At 36.0% G+C, this 19,252-nt stretch overlaps 1 protein-coding gene and 1 pseudogene across 2 annotated transcripts in view; one reads left to right on the top strand and one right to left on the bottom strand.

Annotated features, from left to right (window-relative positions):
- The window catches only part of LOC138175799 (inositol 1,4,5-trisphosphate-gated calcium channel ITPR2), a 529,022-nt gene that overhangs the window by 482,109 nt on the left and 27,661 nt on the right, over positions 1 to 19,252 (top strand). The gene's annotated exons all lie outside the window — the stretch shown is intronic.
- On the bottom strand, positions 18,430 to 18,844 carry LOC138175732 (large ribosomal subunit protein eL34-like; annotated as a pseudogene).

Below are 19,252 nucleotides of genomic sequence, written 5' to 3'. Positions count from 1 at the left end.
TACCATAGGATTCTGGTTTTTGACACATTCTGCTAACTGCTTCCATTTTGTGAGAGAGTTCATCCCATTCACATTACAATTATGATTACTACTTGTGTATTTTCCTCTATCCTATTCTTCATCCCATCTGTCCTTTCTCTCCTTTCACCCTTTCCCTCCTTAACACCTTCCAATCTGACTTCTGTTCTTAGCATTCTGCTGAAACTGTTCTTCAAGCAGCCTTTTAGTGTCCAATGGTCTTTTTTTAGTCCTTATATTTCTTGACCTTTCCTCAGCAATTCATCCTATCTTCATTTATACTGCCTTATCCTAAACTGTCACAGTACTGATCTTTCCTGATTCTCTTCCCAACACTCTGAGGGATTCCTCTTCTACTTCCCTCTTCCTTCTTCTACCTCTTTTGATGACTGTATCTTGGGGCCAGAATACTAACATCTTTGCTATCCACCTTGCAACCCAACTCTTACCTGGCTCCAAGAAGCTGGAGTGTGAAGCAGCCACACCATGGTAAACCATCTCAGCAGATAGACTAAACCAGTTTGAGGGTAACTTATGGCCCACAAACCTGTTGGTGAGTTGGGGGTTGTTGACCCCAAGCATGTGCTTATTCCCCCAATGGAATAAGCAGATGAGAACAGTTTGTTCTAATGGTCATGAAGGCAGCTGAAGCAGACAATGTGGAGCACTTAGAGCTTGGGCAGACATCAAAGATACCAACGTCATTCACTCCATCCTGGGTTGTCTCTTGTCATTTTAACTTTTGTCTTGCCACTAGGCTTTGATGACTTTGGAAGAGAGAGATAAGCTGATGGCTGTGTAATGCTGCCTCACTTAAATCTAATTCATCCACAAGTTAAGACATCACCCTCTGAAGCAATGGTCCGCTGCAAAAGCAAAGGGCAAACGAGATGTCCTCAATCTTCTTTTCTTTTTCTGTGCTTTCTTCCTTAGTGAACTCATATTCAATATTATAAATAAAATTTATATCTATATATGTATGTATTTCATTTAGATTGTCAAATTTATTGGCATATAGTTGGGCAAAAGAGCTCCTAGTAATTTTTTAAATTTCCTCTTACTTGGTTGTCAATTCACCCCTTTCATTTTAAAATCATTTAATATTTTATTTTTTCCAAATTATACATAAAAACAATTTTAACATTCCTTTTTCAAATTTTTAGTTCTGAATTCTCTCCCTCCTTCCCCCCATTTGAGAAGGCAAGCAATTTTACATAGGTTATATATGTATAGTGAATCAAAAAACATTTCCATGTAAGTCATTCTGTTAAAGAAAACACAAAAAACAAAACAAAACAAATAAAACCCTAAGAAAAATAAAGAAAAAAAGGAAAAAAAGTATCTTTTACCTGCATTCAGGCTCTACCAGTTATTTTTCTGGAGATGGACAGCATCTTTCCTCATAAGTCCTATAGAAAGTCATTGTATTGCTGACAATAGCTAAGTTATTCATAATAGATCATCTTACAATATTGCTGTTACTGTGTACAATGTTCTCCTGGTTCTGCTTATTTAATTTTGTATCAGTTCATGTAAGTCTTTCAGTATTTTTCTGAGAACATCCTGCTCATCATTTCTTAATACATAATAGTATTCCATCACAACCGTATACAACAACTTGTTCAACCATTCTCCAGTTGATGGTCATTCCCTGAATTTCCAATTCTTTGCCACCACTAAAAGAGTGGCTATAAATATTTTTGTACACATATGTCCTTTTTTTAAAAATCTCTTTGGGATAAAGAACTAGTAGTGATATTGCTTGGTCAAAGGGTATGTGGGTTTTATAGCTCTTATGGAATAGTTCCTAATTGCTCTCCAGAATGGTTGCATCCATATACAACTTCACCAATAGTTTAATTAACTAATTAATAGTTTTCATTTTCCTTTTCGGTCATATTAGCCACTCTGACAGGTATAAGGTAGTAGCCCAGAGTTTTTTTAATTTGCATTTCTCTCATCAGTAGTGATTTAGAGCACTTTTTTTAATGTGACCATAGATAGAAAGTTCTGATTACTTTGTCTAAAAACTGCCTATTTATATCCTTTGACCATTTATCAATTGGGAAATGGCTCTTCTATAAATTTGACTCAATTTTCTATATGTTTGAGAAATGAAGTCTTTATCAGAGAAAGTCACTATAAAATTTTTTTTCAGAGTAATAATTACCAACTCTGTATTTCCCTACATCCTATTTTCTCCCTGTTTATTCTACTCTCTCTCTCTCCTTTTACCCTGTCCATTCTCAAAAATGTTTTGCTTCTGACTTTTACCTACCCCAAACTGCACTCCCTTCTATCAGCTCTTTCCCCACCCACACTTTCTCTTATTCCCTTCCCTTCCTACTTTCCTGTGTTGATTTCTATACCCAACTGAGTGTGTACATTATGCTCTCTTTGAGCCAGTTCCAATGAGAGTAAGGTTCATGTACTCCCCTCCTTGCTTTCCCCATTTCTCCCTCCAGTGAAAAATCTCTTTCAGGCCTCTTTTATGTCAGGTAATTTGTCCCATTCTACCTTTCCCTTTTCCCTTCTCCCAGTGCATTCTTCTTTCTCATCCCTTAATTTTATTTTTTCAGATAATCATACTATCACATTCAACTCACACCTCTGCTTTCTGTCTATGTATACTCCTAAATTCCCTAGGAAAAAGAAAATTTTTAGGAATTATGAATGTCATTTTCCCATGTAGAAATATAAACAATTAGGGACGTCTAGGTGGCACAGTGAATAGAGCCCCGGCCCTGGAGTCAGGAGGACCTGAGTCCAAATCCAGCCCCAGACATTTAACACTTACTAGCCATGTGATCTCAGGCAAGTCAATTAACCCAATTGCCCTACTTTCCCCCCTCCAAAAAGAAAAAAAAAATAAAAAAGCAAAAAAAAAAAACCTTGAAATATATATACTTTAACCTTACCAAATCCCTTATGATTTCTCTTTCCTATTTACTTTTCTATGCTTCTTTTATATCTTGTATCTGAGGGTCAAATTTTCTATTCAGCTCTGGTCTTTTCATCAGGAATGCTTGAAAAATCTTCTATTTCATTGAAGGTTGATTTTTCCCCCTGAAGGATTATACTCATTTTTGCTGGGTAGGTGATTCGTAGTTGTAATCCTAACTCTTTTGCCCTCCAGAATATATCCCAAGACCTCCAATCCTACAATGCAGAATCTGCTAAAAATCTTGTGTTATCTTGACTGTGGCTCCACAGTATTTGAATTGTTTCTTTTTGACTGCTTAAACTATTTGCTTCTTGATCAGGGAGGTCTGGAATTTGATTATAATATTCCTGGGAGTTTTCATTTTGGGATCTCTTTCAGGAGGTGATCAGTGGATTCTTTCAATTTCTGTTTTACCCTCTGGTTCTAGAATATCAGGGCAATTCTCCTTGATAAATTTCTTGAAAGATGATTTCTAGGCTTTTTTTTTAATCATGACTTTGAGGTAGTCCAATAATTTTGCTCCCTTGTGGCTGCAAACTCTGCTGTGCTAGTATTCCTTCTCACACTGGGACTAAGACCTAGGACTATACCCCGGATCTAAGTTTAAGCAATGTAACAAAGTCCTGCCCCTGGTGCCAGCAAAGGGACTCGTATAAATCTCTTTCTGACCTGTTATCCAATCCCCTTACCATCTCTGGACTGAGAGTTGTGGAAACCATCACTGCTGCCACTGATTCAGTCATTCTGAGGCCTCTTCTGGTTTGCTGGGGTCTGATGTGCACTGGTGTGACCTGTGCTGGATTCTCATGCTAGTACAACAGACCTTTCTTGTCAGCCATCTAAGTCTTGGACTGGAGAATTGTTTCACTCTCTTTTTCTGGGTTCTGCTGCTCTGGAATTTGTTTAGAGTCATTATTTAAAAGGATTTGGAGGGAATTAGGGGAAAACTCAGGTGAGTCCCTGTCTTTACACCTATCTTAGCTCTACCTTTACTAAAGTATTATATATGATTTCATCATCCTAGCACTAGTGCCTCCTTCTCACCTGGAATATTTTAGTAGTCTTTTAACTAGTTTCTCTGAACCTAGACTTCTTCCTCTCCAAAACATTCTTCACATTATTGCCAAAATAATTTTCCTATTGTGTCCATCTGATCATATCATACAATTCCTTATTTGGTAAGTACTTAAAAAGTTCTTGGTTGCAACCTATGACATAAATCTGATGGGTTTAAAGGAGGCACATTTTCCATCTACATACATTTGCATGACATAAACGTAGTCATACCTTAGTTACAAACTCTTCCATGAAGAATCAGCTGATTTCCCCTAACACCAGTTAGATAAAATCCCTTCATCACTAAATTTCTCATCATCCTTTACTAAATTTGGGGTGATTCTATGCATTTATCACAGTTCAAATTTTATTAAAGTTATTTCTGTAATCTCCTCTTACTAGACCATAACTTCATTAATGTCAAAGATTCCATCATTTTTCATCTTCTTATCCCCATTACCTAGCATAATATCTTATACATAGCAAGTGTTTAATACATATTCTTTGAATTTTGACTTCAGGTTGAAATACAAGTATGTGTTTGGTAGGCTATGAATTTAGCCTCTTGCCTGAAATGGAGCATAGAACCCTAAAAGAAAATGCAGGACTTGCAGATTGGAATTAAATTTGTGGAGGACCAGGTTACAGAGCTTGGGCTTCTCCTACAGGGAATCAGGAGAAGGAATGTTTTTGAGTGAGGTAGTTAGTAGAAGAAAATAGTGCTTTAGGAGTATTAATCTGGTGACCCATGTACAAGACATGGTAAGGTGAGGAGAAACCTGATTTAAGGAGATCAAATAGGAAACTATTTTAAAAATCCATATGATAAGGACTTGGACCATGGTGATGGCAGTGAAAATGGAAAAGAAGAGATAGATGTAAGAAATATCACAAAAACAAAAAGAAGATTTCTGACATTGAATTTGGGAGGGAGAAGAACAAGGCAAGTTAGCTGAAGTTTTCAGCATAAATTATGATTGTGGTACCATTTGCAGAAATATGGAGGTCATAACAAGGAACCAGTTTGGGAACAGGGGAGATGAAAAATATCCATGTTAAATTTGACGTAGTGGTGGGATATCCATGTAAGCTGTTGAAAGTGATGGGAATAGAATTTAAGATTTGGTTGGATTTGAAAAGTTATCCACAAGACCCAGGTTCTATTTTGAAGATTATTTCTGCTATAAAAATGCAATGAAAAATCTTACCTTTACTGGTTATGTGAAGTGTTATAGTGAGTGGGAAGTAATCTATTGTGCTTTCTTTGATTAGGCTAGGCTGACTATTAAGTAATGACTATCAACTAATGGCTATTAAGGCTTCTTTTTTTAATCACCCTATTTTTTTTTCAGATCGTATTCAAATAAAGCCACCTGCTAGTAAGGACCAATTGATCTGGTATTCTCCTTTTTGTGAAAAGTATGAGTTGTAAGAGTTAGAAAAAATGTTCTGGTCATGAATCTTTAAGCTACCTAATCAGGGTCAATTCATTTTATATTTATAGATCTGTTGCCTTTTCTACAAAATTAGGGAATTTAACTAAGTGAAAGTATATGTTAATCTCTGAGTTCTTTTCAGTTCTAACATCCTGTGGTTCCAGAACTAGATGACTTTTAGGTCCCTTCCAACTCAAAAAAATGTATGATTCTGTGATTTTCAGGTCCCTTCCAACTCAAAAAATGTATGATTCTGTGATTATTTATGACCCCAAAGTCACCAAAGGAACATGACAGTGGAAACAGCACTTGTCTAAGAATCAAGACATTGAGTTTCAGCTTCTTTTTCTGCCACTAACTCATTATATGTCTGTCAGTTAATCTTTCTTGGCTTTAAATTTCTTATATAAAATAAAATTTGGGGACTAAATGCTCTCTAAGATCCCTCATAGATCAAGCATTCTTTATATTCATAATCCTTTTATGAAAATACACAAACACTTGTTTATTTAACTGATATTTACCAAGTGTTATTACAAGTCTCTAAGCATTAAACTTGTATACGATGCCCATCCAACCAAAACATCTAAAATTTTAGATGGCAACCATTTACCATTTTGAGGGTTAATTATGTATCTATCCCTGCTCTTCATTAAGTGCAAATGGCAAGAGAGAACAAGTTAGAATCAGAGCAAGATCAACAGTCCTTGCCAGTGACTGCCATTATATCCCTTTCTCTTTAAAGATATATACTACTGCTCACTATCATATTTTATATTGGTAATGAAAGACATTTGGGGTTCAAAACTATAAATAGGTATTTTTGCACCTGGGACAAGAGGCCAGAAAGGGGCCCTTAGTTGAGAGATAGGAAAAGATGACAGACAGAGATTCTGGTACACTGGCATGAGGGAATGTCAGATGAGTTCACCCTTTTGGTCAGTCAGTCAATAAACATTTATCAAACATCTGCTACATGCCAAGAACATGCTGAGTGTTGGGGGGGGAAAGAAAGGTAAAAGATAGCCCCTGCCCTAAAGGAGCTCACAATCTAATGAGGGAGACAACATACAAGTACAAACAAGCCATATACAAGATAAAAAACAATCAAAAGGGGGAAGGAATTGGCATTAAGAGAAAATGGGAAAAGCTTCCTGTAGAAGGCAGGATTTTAACTGGAACTTGAAGGAATCCAGAGAAGCCAGGAGGGAGGGATGAGGAAGGAGTGTAGTGTCCCAAGAGTGGGGGACAGCCAGTGAAAATGTCCAGACTCAGGATCTAGAGTATCTTGTTTGAGGAACAACAAGGAAACCTGAGTCCATGGTGAGGTATAAGTTGTAAGAAGTATAGAAAGGGGAGGAGGATGTATTTTTAATGACTTTGAACATCAAACAGGAATTTATATTTGATCTTTGGAAGGGGTGACATGGTCAGAAGACTTGTGCTTTAGGAATATCACATTGACAGCTAAGTGGAAGGTGGATTATAGTTGGAAGAGACTTGTACCAGGCAGATCAATCAACATGTTATTGGAGTATTCCAGGTGAGAGGTGATGAGAACCTATACTAGTATTGTAGCAATGGAAAGAAAGAGGTATATATACTAGAGATATCATGAAGTAAATAGACAGGTCTTAAGAACACATTGGATATGAGAGTTGAGAGAGAATCAGCAGTAATGATGTCTAGATTGTTAAGCCCGAGGAACTGAGAGGATGGTGGTACCCTCAACAATAATAGAGAAATTTGGAAAGAGGAAAGAGTTTCTGGGAAAAGATGAGTTTAACTGGAAGTGTTATAGGTTTATGATTAGGAGTTCCCAATGCTAATTAAATGCCCTCTCTTACTCCATTCCTGCCTCTCTGTGTTGGTTATTCTGGGACCCAGAGCCTTTTTCCTTCAAGTGTTCCTGGTTTTGGTTCTACCTCCTAGTCCCAGTATCCCATAAATTTCTGCTTAGAAAGTATAGTGGCATTATCATTCTCCTTTGTGATGTACCCAGTTCTTTGTGCTTGAGATTAAGATTAAATTATTTCTTAAGATTAAATTATTAATTAAAGATTAAGGTGTGCTCACCATTCTGATTCTCACAACCCTGACTCCTGCTTGGGCATGGATGGGATGGCTAAGATGCTGGGACTATAGAAGGTAAAGGAGGAGAAAATGTCTGACTCCAGATTCTTCAGAGTGCATTCTTTGGAAAAGCAAAGTGTTGGTGGTCCTGAACTCTGCCCTTTTCCAGTCTCCCCTGCATGGTTAATTAATCCCTCCCTTAACAATAAGTGGCCAATTTGACTCCCATTAGATTCAGTTGCACCTGGGACTTTGACCCCTGATTATGGCTCTATTTTGGCTTAATAAAAATGAAGCAGGAACAATAGTAGAAACATTTAAGAACAAATGAGAATGTAATTCTTGGTTTAGTTAATATGCAAGTAAAATAATATAAATAGAATGAGCTTTTCCATGACTTTTAGTTTCGCTTTTTACAATTTACTTTAAATATTTGTATTTTAAGTAGAAAATCCAAGTATCCTTCAGACCCAACTTGCATCAGCTTGCAGATTTCTTTTCATCTTATTAAATGGCTCCATTTATCTTTCCTTATCTGCATTATGAATTTTTGTCAGATTTTTTATTTGGTTGCAAAGTTGGTTCATGAAATCTTATCTTTCCCCATCTTTGCCTTGTATCTATTTCTCTGTAGTTCAGTTTGTATATGTGTATGTGTGTGTGTGCATATGTGTGTGCTAGAAACTGAGATTATGTCATCTTTAATAAAGGAAAAGACAGTATATATAAATCAGATTAGCTATAGAAAAATACATCAATCAACTGGCAAATTGCATCTATGGGACAAAGTGCAAAATGTTTCTTTTATACAGTATTTATTGAACAAATTTGTTGAGAGGATGGTTAAAAATGCCATATGGAAAAGTAGGAACCATTATGTTCAATTTAAATGACATTGATGTATTTTTTACATCATGAAATCTTGCCATATTTCCAACAACAATCTTTGATATAGTACTTTACACAATTGCCTCAAAGGGCTTTTGGAGATAAAAGTATATATCAAAGATTGTAAATTGGATGCACCCAATTTATATATAATAGAAACCACTACACAGTCAAAATTCAATGGATCGGGGATTGTATTATAGTTGGATAACTTCTAGAGTTTGGGTTTAGAAAAATCTCCAAAGGTAACAGTTAGCTCTCATTGTATTTAATCAGCTACAGTTCAATTGAAACTCTTTGAATTTGTATATGATTAAATAATTATCTTTGGCTATTCTCTCTCTCTCTCTTTTTTTTTTTTTTTTTTGCTTAAGGACATACTGAACTCCTAATTCTGGGTTAATAAGGTCAGACAATTTATTGTTTCCAGAATATTTTTCCCACTCTTTGAAAGTCAGTAACTTCAACTATTCGAAGTAATGACAGATAATACCAAAATGGAAATGTTTTAAATTCTTTACTGTCAGGATAACAGCTATAGACAACCTTTCTAGAAGAGAATGTCAACTGCATTTTCTCCTTGAAACAAATGTTTCATCAAAGTGTACTCTCTGTAGTTGCCCAAATGAAAAACAGAACACGGGTAATTTATTTTCTGTGTTCTTTAGCTTTCTATGAAATTGTAAAGGTTTTTTTTAACAAAATTGGACTGTCTCAGTGAGATTTGCATAAGTTCTATGACTCAACAGCACTTTTAGGGGATAGCAAAGAACTGGAAACAAATTAAATGCCCATAAATTGGGGAATGGCTAAATGCAGTGTGGTATAAAAATGAATGTAATATTACATTGCTATGAGAAACAATGAATATGAGGAATACAGAGAAACATGGAAAGGCATATGGAAAGGTACAAAGTGAAGTAAACAAATAGAAACAATAAACACAATATCTAACAATGTTAATGGGAAGAACAACAAAATAATTAAAAATTAAATATTATGGAAATTATAATGGCTAAGTTTGGTCTCAAGGAAGAGAAATGAGATGACACCTTCCCCTGCTCATTTGCAGATGCAGGGGATCATTGATGTGGGATAAAGCATATAATAAAATTTTTTTGTATGTTGTTTATTTTTACAGAACTTTTATTTCTTTTATACTTTATTATAAGGGCTGGTTCTTTGAAAAAGGTTGGCAAAAGAATATAGCGGAAAATACAGATGATATAAAAATAGTATTAGTAAAAATATATCTCTAAAAAAGTATTAAAGTCACTTTTGAGGCTTAATTGGCCCAGAGGCCAAGGCTCGGACCATTAACATAGCTTCTTCGTGTAGGTTAAAAAAATTTTTAAGCCAGTTCACACATAGTAATTCCTCCCTCAGGCTTCTGACTGGCAGACCAGCCTGGCCTAGAGCTTTAACCATTCAAAGTTCATACTGCCTCTCTCTACTTTTCTGTCTTAATCTCTCAGACAATCAGGAGTTGGATTTCCAAATGGATACTTAGAATGACTACCTTATAGGTACTTTGGTAGGTACTAAGCCTACTGAGAGGCTAAACCCACTTCCAGAAGTACAGATGTTGTATACACCTGAACTGGAGACATATGCCTCTCCTAAGCAGGAATGACTAAGACAAAGGCAAGGTGAGATGAGGTGGCATTAACTGAGAAAGCAGATTGCTAAATATGAATCCGAAGAGCAACTAAAGAGACGAATTACAGGTAGGAGTAGTGAAGGTGAGTTCAAGTGATGGATGATTCCTCATAAACCTTGGGTAGAAGTGAGAATTGGTGTGTGGTATAAAAGTTTTCCAGTCAAAAAAGAGAGAATCTGGAAAAGGAGAGACACTTGTGAGAGCAAATCTTTAAACCCGAGTCAAACAATGGGATGCAATTCACCTCTTTAAGTCTTAGTTTTCCATCCAAAACTGAACTTGTTATTTTTCCCCCTAAACTCTACCCCTTCCAATCTTCCTATTACTTTCAAGGGTACCACAATCCTCCCAGTCCCCTAGATTTGCAAACTTGGTGACATCTTTGACTCTTACTGTCACCCCACCCCCATATCCAATCTGTTGCCAAGACCTGTTGATTTCACCTTTATACCATGTTTTCCCGATAATAAGACACTGTCTTATTATTTTTTTTGGAAAGAAAAACACCAGAGGGCTTATTTTCAGGGGAGGGCTTATGTTGTCCTGCCTCAGCTCTCCTCCGCGGCACTGCTCTCAATGGTGCCAGCAAGCAAATCACTGGGGAAGAACAGGATGACGTGCTCACTGCTGCAGCTCTGATTGGATGCAGCTCGGAGCGCGGCATGCGTTTCACGGGGGGGGGAACGGTATGGTGCATACAGAGGGTACCGTAATATAGCGTGTAGCGCAGGGGATCACCTTCACTACAGTAGCAATCTCAATAGGGCTTATTTTCGGGGGAGGGCTTATTTTAGAGGAATCTTACACAGTACGGGGAGGGCTTATTTTCGGGATAGGTCTTATTATCGGGGAAACACGGTAATATCTGTTGCATACATCTCCTTCATTCCTCTGATACTACCACCACCCTGGTTCAGGCCCCTATAACCTCCTGCTTACACTATTGCCATATCTTGCTACTTTGTCTGTCTAAGAACATTGTGTACTATAGGTGGAAAGAGGAATGCTTTTGATTAAAGATGTTTACTCTTTTCATTTTTTGTCACACTAAAGAGCTATTAAAGCAGTAGGCTTCCTGGCTGCCTTAGTGGTTTGGTAATAGAATGACTAGAGGCTTTCCATTGAAACAGTTAATAAGCAATACCTGATGTATTCACATTTTATATGGAATAAAGATGAGAAAAAGCACTTCAGTTGTTTTGATCTCTGATTATTACAGTTCTACTAATGAAAAAAACCAATCTGGGGACATTTTATATAATATCAGATAATATAACAGTATTGAATTTATGCTAAAACATATTTAGGTTAGCAGATGAATTGAGGACAGGTTTTTAAATAGAGCTATATAGAATGTGATAACTTTAGTTAAAGCTTACATAGATAATTACTGCTTTTTGAGATGTTTTTCCTTCCATGTGATATAATTAGCCTGTAAGCTTGTTAAAGTACATCATTGTCAAACAGTGACTTCTAAAAAATAGAAACATTGGAGTGGCAGTAGTACTTAAATATATGTGATCACATTGATGTAGGTATGCTAATCTCATTAGCAAAGGTCAAAATCTATCCAAGCATTCCGCAAATTCTAGGCTGCCATAACCATACTTGAAGCCATTTCAATGTGGAAGAACCTAGAAGAGTTTATACTTTTTTCACAAGACCTTCAAGAACTATGCCACAATGAGGCATCAGAGCAGGACTTTCTGAATCAAGGTGGAGTTGGGTCTCAAGAAGCAAAATTAAAAGACCAGATTAATTCATGAAGAAGCACATAGCATAGAGAAATACAAACATTACTTTCATACACTGAATACATCAGTAAACATAGGGCTACCTTTACCTAGCAATGTAAGAGGAATAATTTAAATAAGTTCATTGTACATAGTAAGGAGCATTGCTTTATCTCTTAAATGAAGGAAGGGGAACAGTTTTGCTTATCATTTTAATATTACCTACATGATTACCTTATATTATTGAAAAACGAAATTATTCCAGTAATAAGTCACCACATTATAAACACATAGAATATCTGTTTTAAGCATTCAGATTAAATTATTATAAAAATCACTTCAAATTTCCAAAAGGAAAGATTTATGTTTTAATTGAAAACTTATACATCATGAAGAGTATAAGCAACATCTATGCATTATTTTATAAGAAGTAATTTTTTTTAAGCAATTGGGGTTAAGTAACTTGCTCAAGGTTACACAGCCAGGTGTTTCTGGGTGGGTTCTAAGTGTCTGAGCCCGGATTCGATCCCCAGGTCATCCTGACACTGGGGCCAGTGCTCTTACTCATTGTGCTTCCTGGCCTCCCCAAGAAGTAATTTTTTTTTTGTCCTGTGTGCTAGACATGTTGTGAAACAACAAATTTAAGTAAATATTTCAAGCTTAAAAATAATAGACAAGCATGTATGTTGGCTAACACATTAATGGATTTCTTCAATCAGTTCAGGTAGCAACCCTTTTATACCTTCTTATCTTGTACAATTCTTGTTCAAGTTCTTCCAGAGGTTTTCTATGCTAAAGGCCTTCCTCTTTTTGAGTTGTGTGGCTATCAGTGGAATACTTAAGCTGTCCCTTGCTTTTGCTACGTGATCAGCCCACTTCCTATTCTGATTATGCCCTTATTTGATAATGACTTTTATGTTATTTCTTAAACAAGGATATCATTGGGGTAGAAAAAGGAAACATATTACATCCTACTTATCCCTACTATTTTCCCATTTCCTTTGGGTTACCATAGTTTTAGCTCCTGAGAGACTGTCTAAGTATCACATCAATACAACATTATCAGTAGTATTTGTGTTGTGTCTTTGGATCAGGGAACAACCTAAGGATCACTAAAAACATTGTAGAATTTCCCAAATTAGGAAACGACTTAGAGGGAACTAGGAACAGTGTATGAAATTTATAAATTTATAAAGAGGCAAAATTAAGCATGGTGTCAGGAAAAAACTTCCTAACTATATCTATCCAAAGTAGAATGGACTGGCTTGTGAGGACTTGGGTTCTTCCTTAATGGAAATCTTCAAGCAAAGGCTGGTTGACCACTTGTCACGTATCTTGCAGGAGGGATCCTTATTCAAGTGTGGAACAGATAGGTTATTCCAATTCTCAGATTTTATAGTGTCTCTTCCTGTTTTATAGCTCAGTTGATGTTTAGCAATTAGAGGGTTACTTAGTGTCATTGAAAATACATTCTAGACCTTTGGCACAGAGCTGGAGCATGATGGCGGCTGGAGGCAGCGACCCTTGCGCTGGCAGTGTGGAGGAAGATGCCTCGTAGCTCGTCTTCCCCTTCCTTCAACAGGTCTCGGCAACAGATTAGATATGAGGGTGGGGTGACAATAAGAGTCAAAGATGTCACCAAGTTTGCAAATCTAGGGGACTGGGAGGATTGTGGTACCCTTGAAACAGCAGAAACTCTTCTAAATTCTGAAGTCCACATGCTTCTAGAGCATCGAAAGCAACAGAATGAAAGTGCAGAGGATGAACAAGAACTTTCAGAGGTTTTCATGAAAACTCTAAATTACACTGCACGTTTTAGTCGTTTTAAAAACAGGGAAACCATCGCTAGTGTTTGGAGTTTGTTACTCCAAAAAAAACTCCATAAGCTTGAGTTGGCCTGTTTAGCAAATCTTTGTCTTGAGACAGCAGAAGAGGCTAAGGCTCTGATTCCAAGCCTGGAGGGTTGATTTGAAGATGAGGAATTGCAACAGATTCTTGATGATATCCAGACCAAGAGGAGCTTCCAATATTAGTAAAAGGAACCCAGCCCTTCAGTGAAGACAGAAGGAAAATTTCCCAAAATTCTTCTGCAACTGAGAAGAACTCAAGATTCCCTCCAAAGACTGTACAGAAATTTAGTCACAAAAGTTGGTCAGGCCTTCTGTGGACAAGGCAATGCAAAGTTTTGCATCAACAAGCAGTTCAAACTTGTGAACAGATGTGATTCTGATTGACTCTGAATATTTGAGTTGTAGCTAAGGCCAGGAATGCCATTGACTCTTAAAGGGCCTATATGTAGACCTTTTGACCCATTACCTGATGCTTTGGGGTGATTTTCTTTAATGAAGGGTTTTCAAATGAGAGAGTGGAGCAGTACTTAGAGGCTTGCATCATCCTCTCATCCCTTCTCTTAAAGGGAAATGTTTAAGGGGAAAGAGTGAGGTGGGAGAATTTAGTGAGTAAATACATATGGAATGTTATTGACTACCTCATATCACTGAATTTGGCACTTCATTTATATTCACATTTCTGGTTTGGATTTCAAGGTATTGTGAAGTATTATTGACCCAGATTAGAATATGTAAAAATAGCCTGAGTAAAAAAAAGTTGTCTCATATAAATGATGGAAGGAAAAATCAAAGTAAACTTATACCTGAATGTTTTTCTTAAAAAACAGAAAAACTGAATACCTCACAATCTTGTAGTACCATATAGTCAATTTGGCCAAAACTCAGAGAGAAAAAGATAGAGAAACTACTGGCAGTCTTAGGGTATCACTGTATATAAGTTCAAAAGAGTCTTGATTTAGGAGGCTCTATTTGGCCTCTCGAATATCCTCAAGGCTTCGAGGTTTTGGGGCAGGAGGGAATTTGTGAGATTTATTCTTGTCTGACAGTTGCTCTGGGAAAGGATACTTTCTGAATTTAAGCTAGTCCTTGATCCTGATTTTAAATGCCATTCAATTCAGTATAGGTTTGGTATAAAGTGTTGGGGAGGACCAGAAAGAATGAGACTTGATTCTGGTTGGGTCATCACAATGAACTAAGTTCGGGACAGTTTTCTTTTCTAGCCCTAAATTTCAGCATTGATTTCTGAAAGGTCATGTAGATATTTTTTTGCAGTTCTTCTCCCACACCCTAAAATCTGTTAATGTAATTTGATCTAATAATAGAAAAGGGAATGGGTGAATTCTGTATTAGATATCCAGTTAATCCTTGCAATTCCTAAGAAGTAAACTTACTCTAGGAAATAAAATTATTTTTCAATTTCATAAGAAAATATGTTCTAAAATTGTTATCAAAAAACAGGGGAAAAAGGAGTTCTCTGTCCAGAAAATTTTCAGGAAAAATTATGTTTAAATGTAAAACTGGAAGCAACTTAAATATCCAACAGTAGAGTATTAACTAAAGAAGAAAAGTAAAACATTCACAATGAGTATTTCAGAGATGAAATCCAGTGGAAAAGTAAATGGTCTTGTCACTAGATCACCAGAAATGTTTACATTAAAATCTTATATCTGAAGAAAGACAGATTCAATTGACAAATAATTCTGCTTTGACAAAGAAGTGGTTGAAAGACATGGAATCATTATATGGAAAGCTTTCTCTGAAGTAAACAGGAAACTATGGTTTGAAGCAATGGATGGAAAGGAACCAATTTATTCTCTGCCTGCCAATAAATGAAGCTAGATTCAAGTTTGTAAGGAAATGCATTCAAACATAGAATCTAGAGGTATCATCATTTTAGAGCTCTATCAGTAGGAGGTGTGAACTCCAAGGTCCAGAAGCTTATGAATGAATACCACATTTTTTTCCCTTAAGTCTCTTTTTTATATTGATATTAAACTGTGTGATTATAAAACAGTAACAAGTGGAATAAAAAAACTACTGATGACTTGCAAGTTTTTGTATAAGGATTTTATTGTTGTTGCTAAATCTGATGACCAAAACTACAGGGTGGAGACATTTCATGCATTGGTACACAAATTACCAGAAAAAAAATAACTCAGATGTTGGGCATCTTAATAAAACATTTAGTCAAGTAAAAAAATATTTTTTAACATAATAGAATACTGTTGTGCAATTTAGACTAACAAATATGATAAATACAAATGGAGGAAGACATGAAATCACACTAAGAAAAAAGCAGAAACAAAAGTATGGAATATACAAAAACTACAAAAAATATAAAAGGGAAAGTGAATGAGAATGAATGTACAAAAGACTCATTATGGGGAATGAAAAATTGTAATGATGCTTTGGGCATTAAAACAAATTCAAATATAAATGCCTACTACCTTGAGTTTAGTTGGTTGTACTGATGTTCAATGTTGATTTTTAAAAAATACATTAATTAATGAGGGGTTTATTAAAGAAGGGGTTGTTGAATAGAATCTTTCTGTATTTGTGCTTATTAAGGACTTTTCTATAATATTAATATATGCAAGAGAGACCCTTTCTTGGAAGAAAACCCTTAAGGCTTCATTGTATTCTAACAAGTAACATGCTGTTTTGTAATTAACAGTCATATTTGAAAATGCATGTTGCTGTCTTCATCTTGATTCCATAAAACTCATAACTCCATTAAAATGTATTCTGGAGAAAGTACTTTGGTAAACTTGGGGATAATTAATAATTACTTAAATACTTCAAGATATCTATGATTCCATTTCTCTGAGCTCTCGCTTTCTGACACACACCATAAGCTCCCATGTGACTTAGTAAATCATTTTTTTCTATTACTGTATTCACCTTGGGTCCAACTCTCTGGTGATGAGTGTTTCCACACTTAAAGGCTAGTATTTGTACTATACACACTCAGTCTGTCCTAAATACCTACTGGTGTCTGTCTCTAACATGGCAGGATCTTGCATAACCTTTGAAAACCCAGATACCATCATGAGGGAATTGAATGGAACTTTAGTGAAATCAGCATTAATCAGCAAATTGTAGGAGTATCTTTGTATCAGGGATGTATTCCTAAAAAGCTGTGCAAAAGTGTCATTTTTGTAACATTTTAAATATGGAGTAATTGATATGGAAACATGGTATATCATAATGTATAGAGATGAGGTGTAAGGATCAGGAAGACCTGGGTAATAGATCAGCCTCTGATGAATATTGGCTGTGTGATCTTTAACTTTTTAATGCCACAGGCAACTCCTAAAACTATTTAATTTTCAGGGCAGATGCTGATAATGCATTGTTTGAAGCAGTTTCCTCACAGAAAAGCTCCCTACGCTGATAAAAATCAGAAGTCTGGACACCCCCAAAACAAAAAAACATGGTGACTCAATAGTCCTTTGTAAAGTGAGCAATCATCTCTCAATTTATCTTTTAAAAAAATAGACATTTTTATATATCAGTTCCATTCTTATATCTTACTATAACATTTCTATTTATTTGTTTTACCTCAAGTACTTATTGATCATTTCACATTCTAAACCACATAAGCAATGAAAGCAAATCTGCTGCTATGACTCCAAATTACTCCCATCTTCCTGCAAGTATAAGAGAGTTTTTCTGAGTAGAAGCTTGATATTAGGAGGAGTGTGGGGAACAAATTCTGAGCATCAGAGATCACAGAAAATTATGTTAAATCTTATGAGAAACATAAACATGACAAGGGATATAAATCAGTATCATATCCTTCAAATAACGTAGCATGGATGCTATTATGATTCTGGTGGCTAATATAACTTCAAACCACATTCTCAATTTAAAGGGCTCCCTTTAATGTGAGAATATCAGTAACAATAAAAACACTAAATGTGTTGCAATTCCAAATAAGCATTAAACTTTGGGGTGAGCCAGCAAAATGACTGATAAAAAACATTTATTACTCTCACACAAAGAAGCATTCAAGGCATCTGCTAGACTCTTCATTGCAGCAGTCAGAAAGGAATATATTAATATTGCCTGGATGAAATTTACAAGATATAGGAAACCATTATTGAAGAGCAAGTGATAAGTCTGGGTTAGAAGGAACTCCGGAAATCTTAGCCACCAACACGAGCAACACCATCAGTTTTCCATTCCTAGCAATGAATTTTAAATCAAAATAAATCCTTTTTATTGGCATTAAAAAAGTCTGGTCAGCTTTCAGTTAAACAAGCATACATTTAACTGGCAATATATGGAAAGCATAGAGTTGAGCAAAGTGCAGATCCTGATGATAGTCTAATTTTCAAGCATAATAAGTCATGGTCAAGCCAAAAGTGGTTCTCATCAAGTGTATAGTTATTTCACTACAACTCAAGGCAACCTTAGGAGTTTTGACTTAGATAAAATTAAAGGTCAATTTAAACTCAGTGGCTGCAAGCTATAATGTTATAATGTTGCAGTAACTTAACTCTTTTTGGTTGTGCTATTCAATTGAAGGGTGGGACCTTTAGGCAATAGAGCAAGACCTAATGTGTATAACTGATTCTCTTAACCTTCTGCTATTATCCATATATCCAACCTTAGTCTTTCCTCTGAGCTTCAGGCCTACATCACCAATTGCCTTCTAGCTCTTTTAACTGGATAATAAAGAGACATCTCAAACTCAGCATGTCTAAAATTTAACTCATCTTTACTTTCTCTTCCAGACTTCCTCATTTCTGTTGAAGGTACCACCACATTTCTATTCTTTTTTTTTTACACATTTTAATTTTCTTTATTATTCAAAACACATATCCTTTTTATTTACTTTTTTGACTCTGTGCTTGTGCCTTCAACACCTTCACAACAATTTTCTGCTCCTCAATCAGGAAAGCACACTTGATCTGGTCACAGACACATTTAGCACACATGGAGCCACCATAAGCCCTGCTGAAATGCTTTTTTGTCTTTGATAGCCTCATAAGAACTTTAGGTCTCACTGCACGAAAACCTCGAAGTCTTCTTGGGAACACACCACAGGCAGATTGTGGTGCTTTCCCAACTTTCTTGGTATAAAGGTAAACAGTTCTGTTACCTGGGGTTCGTGACAGCCGAGTTTTGTTGGAAGCTGTATTGTAGGACAGCCTACGGCGGTATGTCAGATACTAAACCATTTTTAATTTCTGTCAGGTCCACCACTGGAAGAGGCCATATTTCTATTCTTAAAGGTTCTCAGTATTATCCTTGTCTCTTCAGTTACCAAATCTTGGCATTACTACCTCTACAACATGATACTAAAAGTTGCCCAGTGATTACGGGTGATAATAAGATTTAAAATTTGGCCTTCCCCATGAGTAACTAAACTGCTGAAGATGTAATATCATAAGCAATGAGAAGGATAATGATCTGGATAATCTGGGTATTTGAGAGGATATCAATTTATCAGAAAAAAATACAGTAGGATCAGAAATCATTTAACTATTTTGAACCTCAATTTCATCATATATCAAATAATACATAAGCAGAAAATACTTGTCCTACCCATGTGATAGGGTTGTTATAAGGAAAATATCTAGTAAACT

This window comes from Petaurus breviceps, unplaced genomic scaffold (assembly GCF_028583685.1).
Source record: "Petaurus breviceps papuanus isolate PSGF00001 unplaced genomic scaffold, PetGlider_PUasm1.0 79, whole genome shotgun sequence".
Lineage (NCBI taxonomy): Eukaryota > Metazoa > Chordata > Mammalia > Diprotodontia > Petauridae > Petaurus > Petaurus breviceps.
This window is presented reverse-complemented; position numbering and strand designations above follow the sequence as displayed.